This window comes from Arvicola amphibius, chromosome 6 (genome assembly GCF_903992535.2).
Source record: "Arvicola amphibius chromosome 6, mArvAmp1.2, whole genome shotgun sequence".
NCBI lineage: Eukaryota > Metazoa > Chordata > Mammalia > Rodentia > Cricetidae > Arvicola > Arvicola amphibius.
In genome coordinates this window covers 114276158-114291065 of record NC_052052.2, presented here as the reverse complement: position 1 = coordinate 114291065, position 14908 = coordinate 114276158, and positions in this window count along the sequence as shown.

Genomic DNA, 14908 nt, shown 5'->3' with positions numbered 1-14908 from the left:
GCAGAAAGTTCATTATTGAAGCACAAATTCACTGTTAAATTAATTGTCAGTATGAAAACAATAACACAGAACCCACAAGCAAAACAAAGAAAATCCCACTTAGCTCAGAGACCATAATAATGGAATAGATGCTTTTGTTATTACATGTTCACCATGGTGTGTGTGTGTGTGTGTGTGTGTGTGTGTGTGTGTGTATACAGGTGCACATATGCAAGCGTGCATATAGAGGTTAGAAGTCAAGCATCTTCCTTAATGAACTTCTCCTTTATTTTTTTGTCCTTCCTGCCTTTGTAGTTTTTGTGTATTCATGTGTGTGTTAAAGTTGTATTTGCAAGATGCCCAACTGTTTTATGTGTGCTAAGGCCCGAACTCTGGTTCTCATAATTGTGAAGAAAACATGAAACAGCCAATAATCAATTCCCTTATTATTACGTACCTTATTCTTTGGAGAAAAGGTCTCTTGTTGAATCTGGAGCACACTTATTAGGCTGGACAGGCTAACACTGACGTCCTAGGAATCCTCCTGTCTTCCTGGAGTTAGGATTACAGATGCACATCTTCAAGCTTGGCTCCTTATGTAAGTGCTGGGGATCAAGCAGTTGTGTGGCAAAGCTTGTGACCAGCTGACCCATCATCCAATCCCGTTACCATTTATTCTTACTATTAGTGTTTACTTACAATGACCTAGCCTATGCAATTTGTCCACATGATAATGTAAACGGTCAGTCTCATGTCATGCGAATCATAACAAAAAGTACACAATCTCATTGCTTTGTTTTCTTGATATGTTTTACTTACTTCTAGCTTTTATGATATTATTTATAGGATAATGCATTAACACTTATCACACACACACAATGCCATGGGCTCAATCAATAGTACCATAGCAACCAAGTGTAACAATCCATGCCTCCACCTTCAGCTCTCATGAAGGCTGAGTCAGGAGGATGAGGAGGTCAAGGTCATCTTCAGCTGCATGAGTTTGAAACAAGTCTGTCTCGGAAACAAAACTAAAACTAAACAAGACAATGAATAAAAACATGCTACAGGAGATATTTTAGCCTACACTTCCCCCCCCCCCCAACACACATTACTGGAGAAGACATCTTAGTCTATAGGCTTATATACCAACAGAAAGAGAACTGACCATCTCTGCGAAGGTACAGTTTACCTGGCAACTCATCTGTTGACTGCTTCAGGCTGCATTTTATCATCCTCTCTCTTATCCTCCATGCGTCACGTGAATACTTCAGGGTCAGAGCAGCACTACCAGGCCACTAACATTCTGAGCAGCCGGGCGGTGGTGGCGCATGCCTTTAATCCCAGCACTCGGGAGGCAGAGGCAGGCGGATCTCTGTGAGTTCAAGACCAGCCTGGTCTACAAGAGCTAGTTCCAGGACAGGCTCCAAAGCCACAGAGAAACTCTGTCTCGAAAAACCAAAAAAAATAAAAATAAAAATAAAATAACATTCTGAGCAAATGTCTACACAATTTTGACCTTGACTTTTCTCCTTGGGCTTCTCCAGTGAGAAGCAAAGCCTCAGAGCATTGCCGATTTATTCAGTCAGGGCACGCATGACTGTCACTGTGAGTGGGTGACAGTGGTGCAGATTTAGATGACTCATTCTCACACGGATCTACAGTCATTTGCTTTTTAATTATTGACGCCATTGCCCTTAGCTCTTGCTAAAAGGAACAGCCACTGGATAACCATCAATGGCCCCTGGCATAACCATAGAAGATTTACAGGGTGTTTTGTTCACATTTAAAATAGGTTCAAGACGATTACTACAAAACCATTTATTTGATTTTGACCTGAGGGTTTTAGATAAACAGAACTTTCATAACAACTGGATCAACCTTAAAATTTATTACTTTAAATCATAATGAAGTTGATCTGCCAGTAAATTAAGAGGAGGGGGCAAGGTTTAGCTTAAAACCCTCAAAGCTACATCATGAGAATGTAATAGTTTGAGCAGTTGTGTAATTAAAATCATCTCTAGGGAGAGCTGGGAAATGTGTATCACTATTTATGCAATGATAAATAGTCATTAATAATGCTATATTCTTAATAAATGTATACATAATTCACATTAGCTATAGAATCTAATATCATACTATACAGGATTTCACATCAAGTATTCAAAAGTGATTCTCCAGAATTAGCATTCTCATTAGTAGGTCCCTCATTAGCTAATGAGTGCATTTCCACTCACACTTGTGGGGTGTAAAGGGGATCTGGCTGTGCTCTGGGACAAGAGGAGGCTATAATTTCAGTGTCTACAGTTTACTTCTGTAAATGAAATGTAAATTTGAATAGCTTGACCTAATTACGTATCGTTTTTAAAACTCTGAAAAAAATATTTGAAACACATTTATAAAACTTCCCATATGCTTACATATTTATCTCTTCGTGACAATACATAACTTTCTATCTTAAAATAAATTTAAAAACTAGAAAGCTTTAGGTCCAACCCACTTTCTTCAAGAATGTAAGAACGACTGTAATTGATATAAAGAAGAAGTTTATTTGGTTGATAAAGATTAAGTGTGTGTGTGTGTGTGTGTGTGTGTGTGTGTTTGTGTCCATAGAGGCCAGAAGAGTGTGTCAGAACTTCTGAAGCTGGAGTTAGTTGTGAGCTACCCTCCACAAGTCCTGAGAACTTACCTGCTCTAGCCCTCTGCAGAAACAGTATACACAAGTAACCTCTAAGCCAGAGGTTCTGAGCCATTGAGAACCACTGTTCTCAGCCATCTTTCTAATTAAAGAAGTTTTATTTTTTTTTAGAAACCAATTTTCATATTGCAGGAGACACTGTAAGGTGGAATGCTCACTGTCCCCTTTCCTACTTTCTGAGTTTAGATAAACACAGTACCATGTTCATTACTAATGATTCTGCAAGAGGCCTTCTCCACCCCTCCACCATAAGAAGACTAGGGGTTTTGATCTAGTAATTACAGTGACTCTGCAAAGGCAGAGCACCTGCAGAGACGAAAGCACTTGGGTGGCTTTCCCCCTCTCTTTCCTCTTGTGTTCATTTCCCTTGTCTTTTTATGCATCTAGTATTCTGAATATTATTTATTCTTCATGTGTCCCTGACATGCATGCTGTATTTTATTTCATTTACACTATAACTTTTATGTCCCTCCAATGGTCATGCAGAAAGCAGAGAAATTAAAAGTAAAAACAATTTAAATTATTTCCTAAATCCTCTTTACACAGAAGCTAATAAGCTTTGGGACATTTTAAATTCTCTGGGTGTGTTCATTGTGTGTTTCTATACCAGAATACCTAAGACTAATTTCCTCATAAAATGAACTATTTTATTTCCTTCATAAGCGTGATACCTGAGGAGTCATAGTGCTAGTAACCTGGTTAGAAGTCTGGGCTGAGTCTTAACATAGCAGAATAATGTAAAGGGAAAGTCCATAAGCAGAAATCACATGAATTGGGCAAGGAAGAGAGAGGGAGACTACCAGGAGACCTGGCTCATTAATTTATAACATTCTGTTCCCATGGAAACAAATCTACCCCAGAGATGACCTGCTCCTGAAGTACAGCAACAGCCCATTCATCAGGGAGCAGCTCCCATGACCTGCTATTACCTGCCTCTAAGCCCCTCATCTGGAAGGTTCTATTATCTCAGCACCATCACCAAGCACAGCGAACTTCCCACAAGGGAGCCTGTCAGGGACATAAGATGACCAAATGATAGCAGTATTCATAGGGGAAAGTGGTTACAGTGAAATTCTAAATGAAATGCCTGAAACATACCTGTAATTCCAGCACGTAGTAGTTTGAGGAGGGAAGATCAGGAGTTCAAGGCCCCATTGGAGCTATATAGTTAGTCTGTGCACCACAGAAAAGAGAACGAATAAGAAAAGAAGAAAAAATAAGAGAGAAGAGGAAAAGCGATGGAAAGGAGGGAGGGGAAGGAAGATGGGGAAAAAGGTAAAATGGCTTGAAAATTAGTTCTATCACCAGGAAATCTTCAACTAATATCATTTTTCCTTTTCTTATTCCTTTCCTCTCTTAAAATGGCATTGGGCATTAAACTTAGGTGAATATCATTTTAATGAAGTAAAATTAATAAGGATTAGAATAAACAGCTAGCGAGCAACTGAGAATCCTTCCATGCAGCAGAACCTTCAACAAGAAATCCCGCATGTTGCAATTTCCTGATGTAAGAGTAAAGAACTAATCCTTGTGCTTTCTCTAAATTCTATGGAATTAACATTCAGGGTGTTTGTAGATTTGTTACTTTGTTGTTAAATAGATTTTCTTTATTTGCAAAGTTCTCTTTTCTTGTAAAAAATAGTTTCATCAAATTGTATCCACCCCTTATTGCTTATGAAACTGAAACAAAAGTTCTGCACACAAATGGCAAACTGTGGTGAACAGTTAACAGGCTTCTCTTGTAAGTCCTGATGATCTTTGAGTTTGAGACCACCCTAGTCTAAAGAGTAAGTTCCAGGACAGCCAGGGATACACTGGAAACTCTGCCCCCCCAAACTAAAACAACAGCAACAAACAAGCAAAGTAAACAAACAAAAACACCAACCAAGTAAACAAACAAAACCCTCCTTTTAAAAACACAATGAGATAGCCCAAAGCTTTTTTATGTATTTAGTGAATGAATTCTAAACTAAAGAAGGATACAAAACCAGTGGGTTCATGTTCAAACAATTACTCAAATTATTGGTCATCAGAAAGTGAATCTGGTAGTCTCAAACTGTAAGGGTTACAGAATTTTAGCTTTTGGAATTAAAATTCCCATGTCCAAACACAGGTTATTGATTTAAATGTGCTTTCAAAATAAACTGGGCATGTGCTTAACCAAAAGATTTCAAAACTATTTCTAAAGAAGAGAGCTGGGCAGTGGTGCTGCAAGTCGCAAGTCGTTAACCCTTGCACACAGGGAGGAAGAAACACACACATCTCTGTGAGCTTGAGTTCAGCCTGGTCTACAGAGTGAGTTCCAGGACAACCAGAGCTTACAAAGAAACTCTATCTTGAAAAACAAACTAACAAACCAAAAAAGAAATAAGGAAAATAAGAGAAAACAAAACAGACAGGAACACTGTTTTAATGATTATGGAAAAGATGACTTCAGGCAGAATAAACATGTATATCATGGTTGAATCTTTTGTCTCAGAGCAGGATATTAATATGAAAAATAAATATAAAATCAAAAGGTTTTCAAAAGTTGAAAAAAAACTAGACAAGGGCTATTGTTGTAGCCTGACTTGGAAGAATAAGAAAAAAAATATATAGCAGTGAAGAAAACTCAAATGTGGACTAATTATTCAATGATGTTACAAAATTGTGTTCTTGAAGACAATATGGTAGACCAATAGTTGTTGGTGAATGTAGGCCCATTTTTCAATATGGTGTGGCAGCCAGGCTATGAAGCCATAGTTCCCCACCTGAAGTGGACATGTAACCTTCCAGACAGGCTGTCACTAACCTAAGAAAAGGTCAGGATGTTGTTTTGCTCCTTTCTTTGTAATTTGGAGGATGCCTGATAGAGTTGCTAATTTAAGTCCACATGACAGCTAGCAGACAGAGCACACAGGTAGTGGTGGATGTGACTAAAAGACATTCACCTGGTTACCTAGGAAACAGAATGCTAATGATTCTACCCCTCAGTTTATGTTTTGATATATAAGGCTGTTTTGAGAATAAAGCAGGAGGAATTCTTCAGTATGTGAACTCAAGACTTCATGAGGGACCACTGAGAATCTCCCTCCCGATAAAACCATGTGAGTTGTATCTTTATTCCCGTGCCTCCACGCCCATCCAGAGAGAGAGAGAGAGAGAGAGAGAGAGAGAGAGAGAGAGAGAGAGAGAGAGAGAGAGAGAGAGAGATAGTTTATGTTGGGGGTCTAATCCAGAGAAATAATTTATGGGCCGGGCTAGCACCGAACCCTGACAGGCAAATGACACTATAGAAACATAACTGAACTCTTCATATAAAGCAAGGTGGGAAAGATGCATTTAGGTCAATGCTTGCATTTTAATGGTTTTATCAATCAAAAATATTAAATTTGTAGTAATAATTCAGCACAGAATTATTTAAAAACAGTATTTCTAGTCTTACAAGTTTAATACTGAGAGTTGGAGTGCAGCGACTACAGTAAACTCAATAGAGCAAAAGCAGCTCATTAATGAGGAAGGATGAAGAGATCCTATTAAATATGCAACATTGTCTCCTGAAAGTGCCATTTCCACATAACTCACATGGTTTTAGTGAAGTAACTTCTTTTCCCATGGACAAAATCACTTAGTGGAGCTTTCAAGGAACAGTGTATCAAAGTCAAGGCAGTACAAACTTGAAGCAGCTGCTCACATCCCTTCCACAATCAGGAAGCAGAGAGCAAGGAAGCAGGCTACTGCTCAGCTCCCTTCACCACTTGTACAGCCCAGGGTCCCTGACAGATGATTCTCACCTACAGATGCAGGTCTTTAAAGTATAATTAACATACCCCCTACTGGCCTTTAAAGAGGACAATCTCCCAATTGAATCTAGATTCTAACTCTTGGCAATACTAGCCTAACTAGAATGGTTAAGAAAAAATATTCTTCTGTGGTCTATGATTATTGTCACCCCAGTAAACTAAAAAGAGAAGACACTAAAAACATCACATACTACAAAACCCTGTCCTAACATCTAAAATCTTCCAAAGCTAATGACAGGAATTATTCTTCTAACACATTCAAACAAACATCAAAACTTTACATATTATAAAGGTCTCAGCTGCACTAAGCAGTCAGTAGGGAAGCCTCCTGTAAACAGGCTGCTCCACCCTTTCCCCATCAGACCCTGTTAACTACTAGTCTCACTCTGCCCCCAAACCTAATATCCTTTGCAACCTCAGCAGCTTCCTGAGACACAGAGAGCAGCTGCAACAATTGGACCAAGAGGTAAAGATACTGCCTGCACCAACTGGAGAAAGAGATAGATAGGTGCCAATGCAAGAATACATTAATCTCTATCATCTTCACTAAATGAATTTTAAGGGCATTTTCTTCTGCTTCTTCTGAGTTGGGACGTTAACGTCTTCCTGCTGTAGGACCACTAGATTCTAATGGTGCCATATTGTTCTTTAGGTTGTTGAATGTTGAATGTATGAGGAAAAGGCATACAAAACATTGGAAGAAATCAATAATCTCTTAAAGAAACCCAAGGGAAAGAAACAATCAAACAGGTGAAAGAATCAATGAAACAAAGAGGAATGAAGTGGGAGAGCAATGAAAGAGAGATCTTGATAGAGTAACTATGGGGTGAGGGAGAAACCTGGTGCTAGGGAAAGTCCCAGGAATCCTCAAGGCTGACCCCAGGTAAGACTTCTTGCAGTACTGTAGAGGGTGCCCAAACTGGCCTTCTCCTGTAATTATATTGGTGACTATCCCAATTATCATTATAGAATATTCATCCAATAACTGATGAAACGCAGATGCAGAGATCTACAACCAAGCACAAGGCTGAGCTCTTGGAATCCAGTCAAAGAGAGGGAGAAGGGAATATATGGAGAGGGAGATCAAGATCAGGATGGTGAAAACTATAGAGACAGATAAACCAAGTTTATGGAAACTTATGAACTCTAGGCCAGCAGCTGAGGAGCTTCCATGGGACTGAACTAGGCCCTCCATATGTGGAAGACAGTGAAGCTTGGACTTCACTGTGAGTGAGTGAGGGGCCCCTAGCAGTACGACCAGGATCTATCCCTGGTGTATGAGCTAGTTTGTTGGAGCCCATTCCCTATGGTGGGATCCCATGCTCAGTCTTAATGCAGGGGGCAAGGGGTTTGGTCCTGCCCCAACTTAATATACCAGACTTTGTTGACTACCCATAGGATCCCATACCCTTTGGGAGGAGTGAATGGGAGGTGGACTGGGGGCCAGGTGAGGGGGTCAGAAGGAGGGGTGAGAGGGAGAACTGTAGTTAGAATGGAAAATAATTTTTTTAAAAAAAAAATCAGGAGACACAGTTATGTCCCATGCTTTGACAGGATCTTGCAGCACCAGACTTCTAGATGACTCAAGAAATGTTGTGAAAATGAGTAGAACTCATTATATAAATGTACGAAACTACCAAAGAAAAAATTAAAATTGAACAAAAAATTAATTAGTAAACATATATTTTTAAATATTGCTTTTTTGAGGAAAATTCCCTGTGAAGATGTTGGTGTGAATTGTCTTAAATATGTTATCAATAGCTAAGGACAGCAGTAAGACTCAGTGAGAGAGAGTTTATTGCTGAACTACAAAATTACACAGAATTATTCATAGGACCACAGTCTTAATCATTTTCATCTCATTGCTTGTATACATTTTATAATATGCAGATAGGTTTTTTTGTTAACTCATGGCCTATGTATAGTTTAAAGGCTTCTGGAAATGTTCTTCAGAAAGATATACATTTTATAACTTAGTAGCACTTATGTAGGGACCCACATCCTCAGGAGTGGGAGTTGCAGGCTGTTTTGGGCCATCTTAATGTGAGTGCTGGGACCTGAACTCAGGTCCTCTGTAAGTGCAGCAAGTGCTCTCAGGCACTGAGTCATTTTTCCAGACCAGCAAGGTCCATTTTGTTAAATGTTTGCTTATTTTACAGAGATGCCATCTTTCTCTAACAATAGTGATACACTTTCTTAGTTTTCTGTGTTATATTGACTAGTCACACAGTACATTAACTTTGTAGGATGGAACAGCCTTGGAAAATGCCAAATTACCTTCTCTGTTCAATCTTAAGTCTATCACACTTAGTGACTGATGAAATTTTAAGACTGGCCTTTGTGAAACTATGTTTGTTAATGGTATACTTTTTTTTCTATTTTAATTAAAAGACTTCAGAATAGAAATGAACTGCCAGATTTTTATGTTATGAATGTTTATTAAAAGCAAAAACAAAGAATTGGAATCATCACACCCTTTTGGAGGCTGCCTCATGTGATTGATTACAGATGATTGACAGCAACCTCACTCTTAGTCCGTAAATGAGGACTAAGAGGCAACCTTCGCACTCAGGGTACCTTTCTAAGAGCCAGTGGAAGTTTCTCAAGGTGACGGTGACAATGATGATAAGATGACAAAAGTCAATTATTTTTGCCGACACATTGCTTGTAAATTACTAAACTCTTTAAATTTTGTTGAACCCACCAATTACCTTGCTCAATCACAGATGATCCATAGGATCTTTCTAGATTAGAATGCAATTATCCTCATCTTTTAATGGGTTCATAGTATTAGAACAACAATGTAGAATCAGACTTTGAGCCCCTCATTCTACCCTACGTTGTGATTTAGGCTTCTCATAGACAAGTTAATGAAGTGGGTGACTTTTCTCTATCGATTCAGAGCATGGGTAAGTAGGAATCAGGTTTCACAGTCTGATCCCCATATAACCTGCCATCAGAAACTCCTCAGCTTGGTTATCTACCAGACTAAATCCTAAACTCAACTATACCAGCACCACCATCAATGTGCAAAGTTGCTTCTGGTCTTGGGTTCATACTGGAGGAGAGTGGATGTCTTGGAGCTTCAGGCATAATTCCACTCACCACCTCCCCTATTCTAGTAGAGTTCAAGTCGGCCTCTCAAATTTGTCTCAACATTACCAGAGTTTGTTTGTGTGCGCTTGTTTGTTAAGAATCAGAACCACTATGTCTGCACTGTAACTCCCATATGTAAGGCTCAGGGAACATCTTGGAAGAGAGGACAGGAAGGTTATAAGAGGCAGAGGCCCAGGGAATCTGCTATGAAGTAGTGTCTCCTAGATATGTCAGCCAAGCACACCACCATAAACCGTCAACAATATGGTTGTCCAAACAAGACTTGCACAATGACAACAAAAGTTGACATGCCAATATAAATGGGAGAAATGTCACAAGGCCCCGCCTGTAGGTAAAAACAATTAGTGACTATTGAGGAAGAGAAAATCAGTCTCCTCTAGGGAGGAGACTCTGGGTTATCCAGTCCCAAGAAGTCAGCTTTAAACAAATATACATATACACATAAGCAATACTAAATTAACTCAGGAGGTTATATCTATATATACATAACTATAAATAAATACATAATAATTAAAAATAAAAATAAATCAAATATGAATATTCTTCTTGGTTATGAATTTGTGAGGTGTTGGGGGAATATGAAAAGTTGGAGAAGAAAGAGGGAGGGTAGAAATTTTATAAATGTATATGAAATGCTCAAAAAATTTAATTAAATTAATAAAAAGAATCAAATTTAGATCTGCTTACATGGGCTAGAGCACTTTTATCAATGTTCTGAGGTATTTTTGCAAAAACAAAGAAAATATGAACTCTCCTTTGTATTTGACCCACACACTCTGCCTGATCCTTCCATCCTTTCTTGGGGATGGAGCTGTATGCTGATCACATTTCTGTTCATAATTAACTTCTCAGGGGTATCTTACAACAGGGTCACTCATTTATCACAGTGACTGTTCGACTCCACCTCCATTTAGAAAGGTTAATGGTATCCATTCTTGAAATGACATCTCAACACCCTGTCTTCTGAACTTGGGGTCTGTCAATCCTTGTTCCCTCCTTCCTGTGGCACCTGCACCACGGGACAGTTCGCAAGTCGGGCAAAGGGCTAGAGATTGAAACACACACACACACACACACACACACACACACACAGATGGAGACACGAATCATCCTTGAAAGAAGAATGCCCCTTTTATTGTGTTCCAGGGCAGCTTCTATAAGGCTCTCCATGACTACACGCCCTCGCTCTTGTGATTTTTCAGCTGCAAGCTGACTAGAAATCACTGCCCTATCATCAGGAACACATGAGGGTCTCATGCCCAGAGCAGCTGCAAGCACAGGAAAACAAGCTGTTTACTCCGGCAGGCAAGTGGTCGAGAAAATTCAGCGTCTGAGAGTCTGCAGTCCCCAACACCTTCCAGTCTCAGGTGCTGTCCCTTGGCTTCTCATCTCTCTAGTTTTCAAAGTTTTTAATTACCTTGGCATCCTCCATTGTTTCCAGAGTCCACATAATAGCATCACTCCATCTGTGATCCAAAAATCTAAATAAAATTTAGTTACCCCAATAAGTCTACAACAAAACATACTGCGAAATTGCAAAGACTTCTTCCAAGTGTTAAAGGTCTTCAGAGACAAATTAAAGCATTACATTGCACGAATGCTAACTTATTTATTAATAAATATTAGACCAAGAAAGGTTGGTGCAAGTTTCAGATGTGATGACAAGCAGAGATGGGAGAGGAAGGCATGGAATTAGAGATAACTACCGCAGCAAACTACACAAGTGCATAGGATGAAGTGTGTGCCACAAACAGTTCAGTCTAGGACACAGGAAAGTGCAACATGAGACAAATCTGACACATGTAAAACCACAAGTAGGAAGATCTGGAAATCAAAACTGAATTTGAGCTTCCACAAAAACATTTTAGTATACCTTGATAAGAAGATTCTTCCTGCTGGTCTCTGCATCTGTTTCTCCATCTCCCTCCACTCCCCATTGACATGGGAAGAACAAATGATACAAGAAACTGGAAGCCACCTAGAGGATATGGCAAAAACCCAAACAAAGGGTTGATGAAATGGCTCGGTGTTAGGAATATGCACAACTCTTACAGAAGACCTGGGTTGGATACCCAACATTTATGTGGGAAGACTACAACTGCATGTAACTCCAGCTCATGGAGATTTGGTAGCCTAGCATGAAGTGGCACCTGTACTCATGTGCACATACCCACACATAGACACTCATTTGCATAATTAAAAACAACACAGAGAGAAAATGCAATAGCAATCTAATTTATAAGTGTGCGTGCACAGGATAAGAAAACTACTTACTAAAAATAAATTTTGTTGTGGTGGTTTGAATTACAATGTTTCCTGTAGAAATATATATTTGAAAACTTAGTTCTCAGTTGGTAGAACTGTTTGGGAATAATTAGGAGATATGGTCTTGTTGGAGAAGGTATGACAATGGGGGCAGGCTTTAAGGTTTAAAAAGCCTGTCTCATTCACAGTTACCTCTCTCTGCTTCCTGATGGTAGATCAAAATGTTTGATTGACTCAGCTACTGCTCCAGTCCCATGTTGCCATGTTCCTCACCATGAACCACAAATCAAAATATTTTCATACGTCATTTTATATGTCATAAAACATTATTGCCATGATGTTTTAATGACAATAGAAAAGTAACTAAACAATTACCAATAGAGAATCTTAATGAATTTTCTCTTTAATTTACATTCCTTTTAGCAATTTTGGGTCTTTATAATAAAAGGCCACTGCCTTCTCCAGGTTCTACTGTGCCCCCATGAGCGGACACATGAGTTCCCTTCACACATGTGCCCTGTAACACAACTGAGACAAGAAAAATAAAATATCTTTGGGAATCACAGCAGTCAATGCGTCAAAGAGGGAATTAATTTCTTGTTAGTTTTAGGTGTGTGAATACATGTGTTGGTATGTGGATATGAATGGAGTGATAATGGAAGCCCAAAGAGCGCACAGGATCCCCTGTAATTGAAGTTACAGGAAGTTGTGAGCTTATGTATGGGTGCTAGAAATGAAACTTGGGTCCTCTGGAAGAGCAGCAAGTGCTAACCTAACCACTGAGTTGAGCTAACTCTACAACACTGAGGAAATTATTTTTATGGAATTGTTTCTCCTCTTTATAAACCCAAAGTTAAGAACTCTATTGACACTGTTTCCATGGAAAATGATGAGGAGATTATTATATTTTTTACAAAGGAACTTCTATAGCCATCTTTAGTAGCTATCAGGGAAGTTTGTATCAATTGAAATGGTATTCTGCCCTTTTCCCTGACAGAGCCTATCCACAGAAATACCATTGTATGTCTTCTGTGTTTACCATTGTATTTTTCCTGTGTTTCTGCATATTCCCTTTTCCTTCTCAACATGGATTTTTCAGAGGTCTCTTGAAAAAATTCCTCTTTTGTAAAAAGCTCTAAAATCTATCTAAGATGTCGCATCTATGTAGTAAGACTTCCTAATTAGAAAAACAATAATTCTAGATTCAAAGAAATGATGTTTTCTACTGTTCAAATGCATAAAATATATTTTCTATCAGGATCAGTGAAACTGGATTTATGTTGAAGTCTTTGATCAATCTTGACTTGAGTTTTGTGCAGGGTGATAGATATGAATCTATTTGCATTCTTCTACATGCTGATATCCAGTTATGCCAGCATCATTTGTTAAAGATGCTGTCTTTCTCCATTGTATGATTTTGGCTTCTTTGTAAAAAGAACTGGTGTTCATAGGTGTGTGGATTTACATCTGGTTCTTAGATTCTATCCCACTGAGCCACCTTTCTGACTTTATGCCAATACCATGCTGTTTTGATTACTATATCTCAGTAGTAGAGTTTGAGCTCAGCGATGATGATATCTCTGGCAGTTCTTTTATTGTACAGGATTCTTTTAGCTGTCCTAGGTTCTTTGTTTATCCATATGAAATCAAGTATTGTTCTTTCAAGGTCTCTAAAGAATTGTTTTGGAATTTTGAAGGTGATTGTGTTGAATCTGTAGAATGTTTTTTGGTAAAATGGCCATTTTTACTATGTTAATCCTACCAATCCTTGAACACAGGGGCTCCTTCCACATTCTGATGCATTTTCCAATTTCTTTCTTTAGAGATGTAAAGTTCTTGTCATACAGGTCTTTCGCTTGCTTGGTTAGAGTTATTCCAAGGTATTTTATATTGTTGTGCCTATTGTGAAGGGTGTTATTTCCCTGATTTCTTTTTTAGCCCTTTTATCATTTTTCTATAAGAGAGCTATTGATATTTTTAGTGTTAATCTGGTACCCAACCACTTTGACAAAAATTTTTTATCAGCCTTAGGAGCTCCCTATTAACATTTTGGGGGTCACCTATGTATACTATCATGTCATCTACAAATAGTGATACTTTGACTTCTTTTCCAGTTTGTATTCCCTTAATCTTCTTTTGTTGTCTTATTTCTCTATCTTGAACCTTGAGAACTATATTGAGTAGATATGGAGAGAGTAGACAGCCTTGTCTTGTTCCTGATTTTAGTGGGATTGCTTTGAGATTCTCTCTGTTTAATTAGATGTCGGCTGTTGGCTTACTATATATTAGTCTTATTATATTTATATATTATATTGTTCCTTATATCCCTGATCAGCCTTAATACAAGAGTATGTACTTAATATTACCACAACTTGATGATATGCCATGCTTTGTTGATATCCATAGCAGGCCTGTCCCTTTCTGAAAAGAAACTGAAGAATAGGGGTTAAGGGTGTAGGGGGAGATGAAAGGAGGGAACAGGAGAAGAGGAGGGAGGGGCAACTACAGTCAGTATGTAAAATAAATGAATAAATTAAATTTTAAAAATCTAAAACTAAAATTACTATTTGATCTAGCTATCCCACTCCTGGTTATATGCCCAAAGGAATTAAGGTCAGCATGCTACAGAAATCCCTTCACATTTATGTTTATTATGACAATATTTACAATAGTCAAGTTATGGAACAAGGCTAGATATCCACCAGTGGAGAATGAACGGAGAAAAATAATGTAGATATATACAAAGTGGGACTTTACCCAGACATAACGAAGAACAAAAATTTGTCATTGTCAGGAAAAATGAATGAAAGCAGAGATCATTGTCTTAAGGGAAATAAGACAGACTCAGGAAATAAATATCACAAATGTTAGTCATATTTTATATCGGTCTATTTCTTTATCTATTTTTCTAAAATGAAAGCAGAGTGGGGAGTATTTGGGGAAAGGGATGGAGCAAAGGGAGTAGATAAAAGAGAGTGATAGTAAGAATGAGCAAACTACAGTATATACATGTGTGAAAACATTACTATAAAATTTTAGTAAACAACGCAAATAAAAAAGATTAAAA